Consider the following 13,557-nt stretch of genomic DNA (forward strand, 5'->3'; position numbering starts at 1 on the left):
TCATTCTATCTCCCATACCATTCTGCCTCCCTTTAACATAAATATAAAATATTTTAAAGAATCTTATAATTTGGACAAAGAAATATTAATTTCACCACCATAAAATATAAGATATTTTTACTGAACATATTTTTTTAAAATTAGTTCACAGGTTACTAGACAATTTTATGGCTCCTGGTGATGTCTATCAATTCTATATCACCATCACTGAAAAAATCTAACCTGCAGATGATCTGCCTATCTCCCCACCCCTGAAAAAAACGGAAGGACTCATGAGTAATATAAGAAAACCACAGCCTATTACCAACAACGACTTTCATGTAATAAGAGATGTAAAATCATCATCAAAGATATGAATGATTAGCAAAGAAGTTGGGACAGTCATTTATCTTGGACAATATATACAATGGTAAACAAGATTCCCAAGGAAGGTTTCCACTTGGTCAACGCTCTACAGAGGAATTTTCTAAGTATATTGACAAAAATTATGCAAGACAAGTAAGCATAAATGAACTGGGCATTTGTGCTCGTGGAAAAAGCATCTCCCAAGTTGGTATCATGGATTCAATGAAGCACTGATTACAACCGTATGTATGATATTAAGCTTCAAGAGAAACAGAGACAAAGATGAATGGAGAATGCTTTTATTTGGAAAGCATTATCCCAGCTGACTCATTCATCACACTCATGCTAAGAGCTTACTATCTGCACTAGGCTTAAATGACTTGCTAAAGAAGGCATAAAGATAAATGACAGGATCTCTTCACTCAAGGAACTTAGAATAGAGTAGGGATATTGAGACATGTTTATAGATAAAATTATTAAATTAAAATGAAAATCCACGTAAGGAGTTACAAAGTGCCACGAGATCAGATGAGCTAGGTTCCACTTTTTATAGTTTTTTCTTGTTCATTATAATCAATTTCCTGATGTGATTTTCACTTAGAAAATGTATTTTTGTGCTAAAGCCTACCTACGCTAACATTATCTCCCAAAGGAGCTATTCCAACCGTGTGTAGTTGACAACAGGAGAGGTGACACACACACAACCCAACGTATCCTAAGTGAGGCCCAAACCAGATGATAAAGTAATTGAGAAATGTTTAACAAATAAAAATACAATAAAACATAAATAATGTTAGAATGTGATTTTCTAACATGGCCTGCAGAGATCTTTGTATATGGTTTAGTGGCCCCATTTCTATTTGAATTTGATACTACTGGCCTAAATTCCTCAGCAATTAGATGATTTAGTAAAAAAAAAAAAATTCTAAAATGGTAGGAAACCCATGCCATCTCCTACTGATATTGTCTTTAAAATAATAAATGGAAGTTCACCATGTTTAAGATGACATTTGACAGGTTAGTAAACTCATGCTGCTGGACAAAACTGACTTGTAAATATTTTACATATTTTGTTTTCTTAGACTTTAGGTTACTGATATTAATTTTTAAACAGGAGAGATGAATGTACCTTACATCTTAGATTTTCTCAAACGATAAGTTCAAATCCCTACTCAACCACCTGTGTGATCCGAAGCATGTCATTTAATCTCTTTTGGCCTGTTTTCTCATCTGAAAAGTGACAGAATTGGACTCCAGGGTTCCCTTCAAGCTCCAAATCTATAATCCAATGATCCTATGAAGAACACTAAAACAAATCTTGAAAATTGTAGATATAAGCTGAACTAAGTAGAAACAACCTGATTATTCAAAACTGCTTAATTTGGGATTCATGCTAACCTGAAAATGTGATTTCATCAGTGAAGACAGGGGACTTCCACTGAGGCAACTCTGTCTACCAATGAAGACTCACACCCGGTTTTACAGCTTGAGACATAGAAAATTGTCTGGGGTACTTGGAGATTAAGTGATTTGTCCAGGGTCATAGAGTCAGTATGTGTCAAGGACATAACTTGAACCAAGGTCTTTGACTCTAAGGCTGGGTTTTGTCCACTATTGAAGACAGTTAGATGAGGAAAGGGATGAGGCTCTGAGCCCAGAGTCAGGAAGACCTGAGTTCAAATTTAGCCTCAGACACTATCTGTGTTACCCTAGACAAGTCACTGAACCTTTGTCTGCCTCAGTTTTCTCAACCACAAAATGGGATAAGAATAGTACCAACCACAGAGGGTTGTTATGAGGATCACATGAAATATTTAAGCACTTAGCACAGAGGCTGGCACATAGTAGGTTTTAATAAATTTGTGTTCCCTTTTGTCTCCTCTTCAGGGTTACACATAACTTCAGTTTACTTGTAAAATAAGGATTTTTAACAAAATAATATAGTCACAAAATCAGTATTTCAGGAGCAATAATCAAGCTAGTCAATGAAACCTCAGCTTCTTCATCATCATCCTTTAGTATTCTAAGCCAGGCTAGACTTGTGGCTCAGGCTCAGGACTGAACCAAAATGAGAAAATTGTAGACCATCCTAAAACATTTACTTTTTTGATAGTATGGAAAGGATATTCAGCAAGCACTGGACATGATGCAGTTGAACATACCTTCTCTGCCTCCCCATTTTCAACAGAAGCTTGTTGGTCATAAGCCAATACCCAGACCAAGGAGACAGTGACTCTTGTATGCTAATTTTGGTTTGTTTATTTGTCTTGTTTTAGTTACGTGACCAGGAAGCTATGTTGATACCTCGAGTCTTAGTCCTCTGGAATAATCAAGTCTCAAGTTTCATTACCTTTTAGTGAAAAATTAGCTCAGAGTGAGTAGGAGAGATGTTGCAACAATTTACATACACACACGTATATATGTATATTTGTGTGTGTATAAAATTTATGTGGTATTTGTAATTATTTTTCTCATATTATGAACCTTTGTATGACAATTTTGTCATATAAGCCTGCTATGGTTTTGAAATATGGTTAAGTTAATCCAAATGATTTAAGAGTTTGTTTAAGGAGACAGGGTCTTAATTTTGATGCCCATGTGGCCCAGGGAGTTTCGCTTGGTTCTGTGGATCCAGAAAACCTGCCAACTTTAGATAATATAGAACAAGGTTGAGAGTCTAAAACCTTTAACATTCACAGAAGACAACCAAGAGGTCTAAAAAAATCAAACCTTATTTCTGGAATAAAGAAATAGGAAGATGGACAATGCAATCTTTTCCCTTTTTCTTTTTTTAACTAAATAATACAGGATCCTGGTATGATTAGCTCGTATAATCAAGGACATATAAACAATTAATTCAAATTGTATACCTGACAATATTGGTATATAGATCTTTAAAAAAATTATTTCTATAGTCACATCTGCCTTTTGTCTTTCTTTATATTCTCATCATTTCATACAATGCATAACATAAAGTAAGTGTTTGGAACCTTCCTGTTGACTGACTGAATGACATGTCACAGACTCCTATGTAATTTTAAATCAAGCATGAGAAACATCTCATGCAAGCAGAATCTTCAAGACCATATTTTGTTCCATTAAGTATCATGCTGTTTATAAATCAACACAGTGAAATTTTGTATTCTCTATAGCTCTCAGTCAGTTGTTTGATCTTAATGATGTTGTCTGATGGAGAAGAATGTCTGAAAAGAAATGTGTTACTGTTTCTGCTTTATTTTTAAATCAAAGATGCCCTCAGTGAATGTATAAGCAATTCTCATAAAAATAGGGAGAGAAATGAAGCATATAGGTTGATAGGTGATGATGTCTTCTCAATTGGCATTTTTTCCTAGAAGTATTTCAAATGTGGTCAAATCAATTTTGAGGAAATCTTTCCTGTTAGTGCTATTAAAATTCAATCACCTCTAGTACGTTTCCAGTCACTGCTATTTCATTTTCCTAAGAGCCATTTCTTCATACCTATGGTGCTAAGGTAGTTGAATCCAAATATTGAGGCTCCACTACTGTTGACCTTAAAATTAGATCGGAATGTGATAGAACCACAGATTTAGATCCAGAAAGGACCCCAGAGGTCATATAGTCCACCCTCTTAATTGTGCAGATGGGGAAACTGAAGCAATATATACAGAGCAGTATAACTGTTTCATTTAAAGTCTCTATTTTCTGCTTTCTAATTTCATGTACAAATTATCTCATTTTCTCAAATGTTTTTCATAAGGCAGCACTGATACCACTCTTGTGTTATTTTCCCTTCTAATGATTTGCAAATTAACTTGTACTAGGATGCCATATCATTCTTCTTGAGCTGAAGATTAAGTCAATGTTTCCAGTAAAAGCTGTTGATTCTCTTGGTCTCCTTTTTTCTGGTAACTGCTTTGCATTTGAAATCAATAGGCCCAAGTGAGGCTGGTTCCTTGATAGAGTAGGTATGATATTGGGGGGAAAAATGACACAACTATAAGTCATTCAACAGTTAACAAAGAAAGATATTTACCTGGCCATAGCAAGAAGAGAGTCACCAAGGACAGGCAAGGAGGATGCCTCTAGTTGGTTAAACTAAGCAAAACTTCCATGCCGGAGTTGTCCATCATTTTGTCCATTGTTGCATCTGAGAGTTTTAGGAGCTCCTAGGGTCAGTTTTGTACTCAGGCAACCAGGAAGTGATGTCAACAGCCTAAGCCTTTAGCGTCTTGAGTAAATCAAGTCTTAAATATAATCTCAATACATTTTAAGGAAAAACTAGCCAAACTCGCATGGAGGCAGAAGGCAGGATATCACTCCTACTACAATATCTTTAAAGTTATCAAAGAAATGGTCAGTGTCTTTGCCTTTTTCATTTTTTCTTAGTTTAATTGGTTTCAGTGGAAGCTGTTGTGATCAGTGTAGTATCTTCTTATCTTTAACCTTTTCTGTAATTAGAGAACTACCATCTCTCAGACCAAAAGATAAGCTGATTGTACACAGGCAGTTAATTCTAAAACAAAAGCCAATAACCAGTCTTTTCTTGGTGATTAAGACAGACTTCTATACATTTTTAATGTTGCTTGTTATTCAACAATCTAACTCTCTTGAAGAAATCATTCATGAGGTACGATCATGACACTTCTGAGCAGCCTACAAGTTATCAATCGGCCTCTTTCATTTCATTTCTTGGTACCAGACCATATTTTCCAACGTAGTTTTCACCATCCTCCCCTGAGCCCACTTTCACACTAAAGTCTACTGACCCTAGTTCACTTAATTCTCTGTTCCCCACTTTACAGGTTTATACACATGGATAATATTACGCCTGCTAGCTCACTGAGGTTTGCTAAGGATTACTCAAACAATCTAAGGTTTTGGAGGGAAAGATTAGTAGTTAAAAACTAGACTGCTGCTCCACAAGTGTTAAATTTTATTAACATGGAGGTGAAATAACTAAAAATGTCATTCAATCGTGTACTATAGTAGAAAAAGCAATGGAACTGGAGTCCACAGACCTTGGTTCAAATCCATTGGTCCCTTAACCTTTGGAAGCCTTAGTTTCCTCCTATACAAAATAAGAGGATTCCACTTGATTATTTTTATAGTCTCTTCACATTTCAAATTCTATGATCCCTTGTCTACATTAAATAGTTCCTTAAAAATATTAATATCTCTTAATTGCTTGCCTTTTCAAGGAGGGGGTGGGGGCAGGAGGGAGGGAGAAAATTTGAAACTCAAAATTTAAGAAAAGAAAGTTAAAAAGTTTTTTACATGTAATTGGGAAATATTTAACATTTTGTTACGATAATAATAAATAAAATAGATTTTAAAATTATTGATAGCTAAAGGTTGCAAAAATATTTAACTACATTAATTTAATGCTAATTGTAATCACACACCAGAATCAAACAAATGATTACTAGAGTATGTTACTGTTATCTCTCTTGTATAGACCCAAAGGTACTGCATTTTATAAACCAATGCTTGTTATTTTGGGGGCAGCTATATGGCACAGTGGATAGAGTGCTGGACCTGGAGTCAGGGAGACATCTTAAGTTCAAATCTAGCTTCAGACACTTACTAGCTGGGTGGCTCTGGGTAAGTCACTTAACCCTGTTTGCCTCAGTTTCCTCATCTGTAAAATGAGGTGGTAAAGGAAATGGCAAACCACTCTAGTATCTTTACTAAAGAAATCCCAAATGGGGTGACAAAGAGTTAGATACTACTGAAACAACTGAACAACAAAAAATATTGGAAGCTAGAGGGATCATACAATTAAAATTCAATAAGATTACAACATGATTCACACCTAAACCAATAAAATATTTAAAATCTTTACAAGGTGGGGGGGAAATCAATACAAATGAATTAGAAAGGAAAAGAGCAGAATTACCACCTCTGAAACAGATTTGTAACAATTAAGTCATGAGGCACAAACATATTTGTATACAACTACTGGGGGAATTTGTTTCCCTTGACTATGCATATTTGTTAAAATACATTTCTTTTGCTTTCTTTTCTTTTCAAAGAGATGAGGGGTGGATTTGGAGGGAGAGAAAGTAGATTTCTGTTAATTTAAAATAAATAGAGAGTTGGTGGTAGCAGGTTTACCACAGATGTGAAATGTTGCAGGCACTTTCAGATGAGGTCACTGTATTATACGTTTTACTGAATTGTTTTACTTTCTTACAAGAAACTTCTCATGAAATGGGAGTAATCTGTAAACATTTGTCATGTACAAACAAAACACATCAATAAAACTTTAAAAAGAGTAATTAAGAGATACTAGTGAAATAGGTAATTACGTACATAGGTGCTTTATTTTTTAGAGCTTTAAAGATATGTGCTCCCAAGTTGGTAAGAATTTTTAGAAACTATCAAAAAAGGCAAGTCTCCTGCTAGGAGAAGAAAAGCAGTATTTAGTAGACTTAGTACATCTCCGACTGTGACTGTAATATAATAATTGAAAGAACAGCAAGTAATAGTAGAATTAGAAGCTAGAAAACTAAAACTGTTTGGTTGTGTTTTTTCCTGAATAAAATGGCAGGAATGGTGAAAATAAGTCTATTCTACTCTGTGATCTTGGGGAAAAATCAGTAAGTATTCATTGCTTGTATTCTTCTTTGATAAAAGAAGCATGACAAAAATGCCTGAAAACCTATGTGTATCCAAGTATGGTGGTTTTCATTGCACATAGTAGGACTTTAATGTTTGAATGTATATTAAATGGAACCCTTCAGAATTACAATTCCTCTCTTCAAGTTTCAGCAGTGTGTTTTATTATTTTTTAAAATAAATTCATAGGATTACAAAACCATAGATTCAGGGCATGAAGGGACTTTAGAAAAGGTCCAACCCCTTCATTTCTTAATTGTGGAGACTGTTACTTAATAACTACTTAGTTATTTTTGTGATCTATAGTCCCTGTCCTCCCTCAAGATCTCAACGTATTGCAACATTACATACAAAACGTTACACATAGAGCTGAATACATGATTGTTTAATATTTGTTGACTGCCTCTCTTGTGTCTAATTCAAACTAAGTTTCAAGATCAAGGAGAGCCTGGACTGTTGTCTTTGATATTATACTAAATCAGAAAAAAAATGATATTACAGTAGCTTGTGGAATAGGAGACTGTGTTTGTGTCCAGTTTTTTTTCTTTGTATGCAGTTTCTGTAAAATATATATTTTATTCTGAATTTTGCCAGTGATGAAAAAGTTATTTTCAGGTTCAGATTTGATCAGCAAAGATGCCTGTTTTACCTTTTGTAATGACAGGGAATGATCAACAGTGTTTGTGTGGCTACAATATAAAAATCTTTCCCAGAAATGGTCCAAAGGATACAGAAAAGTCAAAAATCTGTCTCCAAGGAAATTCTATAAAAAAGTGCCCTTTTTTATTCTTCAGTCATGTCCAACTTTTCATGACCCCATTTGGGTTTTCTTTGTAAAGATACTGTAGTTGTTTGCAATTTTCTTCTCCAGCTCATAAGAACAGATGAGAAAACTGAGGCAAACAAGGTTAGGTGATTTGCCCAGGATCACACAGCTCGTAAGTGTCTGAGACCAGATTTGAACTCAAGAGGATGAGTCTTTCTGACTTTAGACCCAGTATTTAGGGAAAGGGTAATAGTTACATACACATAGAGATAGTTCCTAAGCAATATGTTAAGAAAACTAAATAACACAAAGATAGCACACTATGATTTTGTGTCACATATATACATGTGTTTGTATATATATATATTTATATATTCATATACACATATACACACACATATACATAAAAGGTTAGGTATACTGAGAAAACATTAAATCAAAGTATGTATTAGAGAACGGTCACCTCTCTGAAGAATGAAGAATTTTTTCTTATCTTGAAGCTGTGGAGTCTACATTCAAGGTCCATAATAAAAATATCAGTAACTACTTAATGACCACATAAAAAGTAAGTAGTCACTAAACAACTCAGTAATAAAGACTAGTTCAAGAAAATAGGTACTTATAATCTTCTACAAGAATAAGGTAAAACTTTTAAAAGAGCTTGTTCCCATTTAATAAATGTACGTAGGCTTTGCATATATAAAACCAAGCACTACCATACTTTCAGTCCTTATTTAGCTCCAGCCTCAAACAACACCTTTATTCATTTAAAGGAAAAAATAGAGGATGTGATGATAATTCAGCTACAGTAAGTGCCTTTGTTGAGGTCAAGCCCATAGCTTCTTATGTGAACCTGTTAAATAAAGAGTTGATTTCTTCACCCCTTAGTTTTTTCCATTAATGAAACCGCATCTCCTCTGAACAAAGATAAACTCAGTAATGATGATAAAAACCAATTTTAAAAAGATCATAAAAGTAAATATCCTAGTTGTAATCAGCTATAAGATAAGCCTGGGATTCACCTAGGCAGGATATAAAAGGTAAACTGAAACTGATTTACGGGGGCATTTAAATGAAGAAAGAATTCAAAGCAATTACTGCCTTAGTTTTGGAGCATACTACTTATATGGGTTTTCTTAGAATCAATGTAGATTGCTAGTAATAAAAACACCATTTCTAGGCATTCCTATTTGTAAACCTTTCCCCTTACAGATGGGCACAGACATGAAAATAAAGGGGGGGGGCCATATCTTTTGTTGCTCTGTCATCATAAATCACATTATTCTTAGATGAGGGGGAAAGTGGCTCTTTACTAGAGCATTAGTACAGTTGACTCACAGAGTCATTTCTCTGGGTACTGAGGTCAAGAAGGCACTAATTTGAAGAGAGTTCCATTAATCTCAGTGTTTTTTTCCTTTCAAACTACTTATAGCTATTGACTTGAAATATAGTCAGTTTAATATATATTTAAAAAAAAAAAAACAACCTTGATCCAAATTTACTAAGACCTTAGCAAGGACCATAATACTTCTCTAACCCAACTCCTTCACTGTACAGATGAAAAAAACTGAAATACAGAGATATGAAATGATGTGATCACACAGTAGATTGTAGAGAATCCAGGTCTCCTGACTTCCTTTTATTCCTATTCCCCTTCACCAAACATTAGTTCTTTAAAATCTAATAAAATGTGTGGGTTATGAGTACAAGGCATTAATAGTATATCACCATCTGAGGCAGCTAAATGGTGCAGTGGATAGAGCACCAATGCAGGAGTCAGGAGGACCTGAGTTCAAATCTCACCTCAGACACCTGACACTCACTAGCTTTGTGACCTTGGGCAAGTCACTTAACCCCAATTGCCTTGTCTTGGGTCATCTCCAGTGATCCTGATGAATATCTGATCACTGGACTCGGATGGCTCTGGAGGAGAAGTGAGGCTGGTGACCTACACAGCTCTCACTCAAAAAACACGAAGTCAAGTGAAAGTCATGTCATTATTTCTCTGATGGCATGGTCTTCTTTGGCAATGAAGGACGAACACACACAGTATATCATCTACCTCATCCCAAACATACCTGTAGTCTTCATCAGACTACATTTATCCCTGACTCCCAGAGAGTGATCAATCCCCCACACATAGTGCAGCAGGGGCCTAAGAGTTACATTCTCAAATAATCTACCCAAAAGGCTGATCTCCAGAGGAGTATTCTTTGTATCTGAACTCCTAGACCATTGGACATAAGTCACAGACCCTTCCCAAAGTGCCCAATTGAAATATACCTGCTATAAGTGAAAGTTACACTCCCCAAAAGCAAAGCGCAAGTTTTAGTAATAGTCTTGGCCTGCAGATTATTAAGACTAAAGTAGGACTGATTATCAATTTCCCATTTCATACATTAGCATATTCCTATTGAAATGTTAGTTGTGGAAATAAGTACCTTTCCCTTCTATGGATCATTTTTACTCCACCTCCCAATTCTTTTTCACTCTAGTAGATATATACAAAGTGTGTTATTATATACATTTACTCTAATTACAAGGGTTGTTGCAGTTTACCCCCAAGACAGTGTGAGCTAAATAATAAAAACTGACATTTATATATATGAAGCAGTACTGTAAGATTTGCTAAACACATTGCATATACTAGTTCATTTGAGATTCACAACTTGGACACTTACTAGCTCTCTTATCTGGTGAACTAACTTAACCTCTCAGCCTCAGTTTCCTCATCTGTAAAATGAGGATAATATTACTCCTCTGCCTCACAGGACCAAAGGAGCTATAAAAATTCTAGCTTTTATTATTCCCATTTTATAGACTGATGAAACAAAGCTTCAGAGAGGTATTTTCTTTTCTTTTCTTTTCTTGAGCAATCAGAGTTCAGTGACTTGCCCAGGACACACAGCTATTAAATATCTGATGCCACATTTAGGGTCCTCCTAACTCCGGGACCAGCGCATATCCACCTTACCACTTAGATGCCCCATGATTCAGTGAGGTTAAGTGACTTGGGAAAGGTTATAGAGCTTCAGAATTTGAATTCAGATTTCCATGACTCCAGGTCCCACAAATCTGCACCAGGCTTCCTCTAATTCCCTCCTGCTTATTTTCAGCTCTGATGCCTCCTACTGATCTAGTCCCTGAAGCAAACTCCTCTGAAATGGGGAAAAGGTAGATTCCTATAGTTTGAATAGAGAAGTCATCCTTTCCCACTCCCCATTCATCTTACCAAAACATGGATCCACCCACCCACACTCACTCACCCACCCCTACCCACACCCTTGTAGTTGTTTTGGAGGGTATAGAGCTCTGCTGTCATAACTCTTTCAGTTGCTATGGGTATATATCAACAAGTAGGACTCTCTACAAGGAAGGAGTGGCTTTCCTTCCTTTTCCCAATCAGCAGGGACATTTTACCAGAAATACTATAGGTTTTTGTAGTGGAATAGGAAGTCGTCTCTTGTGCCTGCAAACACAGGTGGGCACGGTGAGATACAACACAACATTTTCAAAGTTGGGAAACTGGGGGCGTGGGAGAGAATTCAGTAGTCGTAGCTTTGGAATTTGGAAACGCATTGCATTCTTGGTTGGAGACTTTAAAAGAAGTCTGCTTGCTTATTTCATTTTTTTTTTTATTTGCTTTGGAGTGACTTAGCTGACAAGTATCAGCTTTAACATTTGTCTTACAGTCCAGCTTGGTGATCTACTAAGGTTGGGGAGTTCCAAGAAACATCCTCAGGTTGGGTTAAGGTTCCGGCATATCTAACACCTAACCTACCTCATTGGAGCAAACGCCTAGTTAGCTGGCAACTGAGGAGAAAAGGTCTCTATGGCTTTAGACACCTTCTCCTTTCCTCCTCTCCGTCAAGTCCATTTCTAGGGAAACACGTTGGCTAGTGACTGGAAAAAAAAAGTCACTTCAGGAAAGGAACACGGGACAACCCAACTCCTTAAGGAGAGTCAGCCAGGGCAGATAAACTGCATGAGCCCAGACCCAGTGAGTGAATTTATGTGTCAACTTGTGGAGTGCAGGGAGGAAGCAGCTTACAGACTGCCCGGGGACTAAATTTATGGTTCAGTCTCAGCATGAAACTCTTCTGTGTTTCTGACACATGCAAGTCATGCTAAACACTGCTGGGCAGAGGGAGGAAGGGAGAGAGGGAGGGAGGGAGGAGGGAGGAGAGAGACAAGCATAGAAAGAGAGAGAGACACACAGAGAGAGAGAGACGGAGAAGAGAAGAGAAGAGAAGAGAAGAGAAGAGAAGAGAAGAGAAGAGAAGAGAAGAGAAGAGAAGAGAAGAGAAGAGAAGAGAAGAGACAGAGAGAAGACTGAGAGAAATAGTGAGATTCTTCCCGTCTCCTGGGAGTTTCGCCATTATTTCCATTTCTCTGGCAGCAGGCATGTGGCAGATGTCTAACTCTCCGTTTCTACTGTCAGTCTAAGACTAGGAGATATCCATTAACACTGACCTTTGCAGTCCACCTTAAAGATACTTTACCAACACTCCCTTTCACCCCGGTCTCCCCACCAACACACAATGATCATTACCCTTACACATACACAGACTCAGGGCAAGCAACATTTTCGTAAAACGGTACGAAATCTACTGGGGAGCAAAAACGTCTTCTCGATGTCTATCATCCACCAATGCTTTATTGGTCTTGTAACCTGCAGCTCGTACGTTAATCAGAGAACAGGTTTCGCTGTGACTTGGCACTGAGAATACAGTAAGCGTAGTTCTTTTTCAGATGAAAACCACGTATAACATTCTCGGTGACTGGAAACTTTTCTCAGTGATGCTGGATGACCTCCCCGGTCCCTCCTGTCCCCATACCCGGGCACCCTCTAGCTCCCTCCAGGCAGAGGTCCCTCACCCACCGCTCGCGGGCACTTCTACGGGGTCCTGCGGCGTCCGCAGCCTTATCTCCGCCACTCTCAGGGCAGGGGGGTTCCGGCTCCGCGCCCCAGCTCAGCACCTCGCCCCGGACCTCTCTTGCTCTCCCTCCCTCGCCCTGCCCCGCCGCTTAACCAGTGGCGGAGCTCAAGTGGCTAAGAAGGGTGCTCCAGCCCACCTGCAGGTGACCCGAGATGCGCTTTCTTTACCTGACTTGAATCTTCCTCTGTCTTTTCCTCCTCTTCTTCTTTTATTTTCCCTTTTCCTGACGTATTTGCCGAGAGCGAGGGGGAACAGACTACGTCTAGGTGGCCGTGAGGCTGAAGTTGGAAGCCGGTGGGATGGCCCTGCTTCACCTCGGAGCACGAGCAGCTCCGGCTGAGCCCCGGCGGCGGCTAAAGCAGCGGCAGCGGCCCCAGCGGCTGCGGAGGGCGGCTGCTGCTGTTGCAGAGGCGGGATCAGAAAGCAGAGGGCGCTGCTGCTCCCTCCAACGCCGGGCCGGGACTGGCCCGGAGCGTGGCAACAGCTGGAGCTTTTGCTCGGGGCTCGCGGTGAGGACAGGCACGCTCGGTACCGGAGGGCGGCTTTTAAGTTTGTGGTGTGGCCGCAGCAGCTGCCCAGGGAGAGACTCATTCTTTTGAATGAAGGCGGGGGGTGGGGTGAGGGGGGATGTTTAAACCGCTGGGGATTACCTTTTTCTCCTCCCCCAAACCCTGCAGACACATACTTGGATACCCATGAACTCGTTCTCTACCAGAGTTAAGACTCATCCTCCCTGCCTGTGCGTAAACTGTCAGCTTCATGGATTTAGAGACATCTGAAAGTTCTGCTTGAACTTTTGATCGGTGCACACTGACAATTAAACCTGCCCCCGGACCGTATGAGCCCCTCTAACCTGTATGATTTAGGGAGCATATGTTAATTCTCCTTTGACCATTAAAACTCCAA

General features: G+C 38.4%; 1 protein-coding gene across 1 annotated transcript in view; it reads right to left on the reverse strand.

Annotated features, from left to right (window-relative positions):
• Nucleotides 1–13,314, reverse strand: part of SEMA3D (semaphorin 3D) — a 244,030-nt gene extending 230,716 nt beyond the window's left edge. Inside the window, exon 1 of the mRNA XM_072653228.1 lies at nt 12,819–13,314. The gene's annotated coding sequence lies outside the window, so the exon portion shown is untranslated. The remainder of the gene's footprint in view (nt 1–12,818) is intronic.
• Nucleotides 13,315–13,557: the final 243 nt, after the last annotated feature.

This window comes from Notamacropus eugenii, chromosome 3 (assembly GCF_028372415.1).
Source record: "Notamacropus eugenii isolate mMacEug1 chromosome 3, mMacEug1.pri_v2, whole genome shotgun sequence".
Lineage (NCBI taxonomy): Eukaryota > Metazoa > Chordata > Mammalia > Diprotodontia > Macropodidae > Notamacropus > Notamacropus eugenii.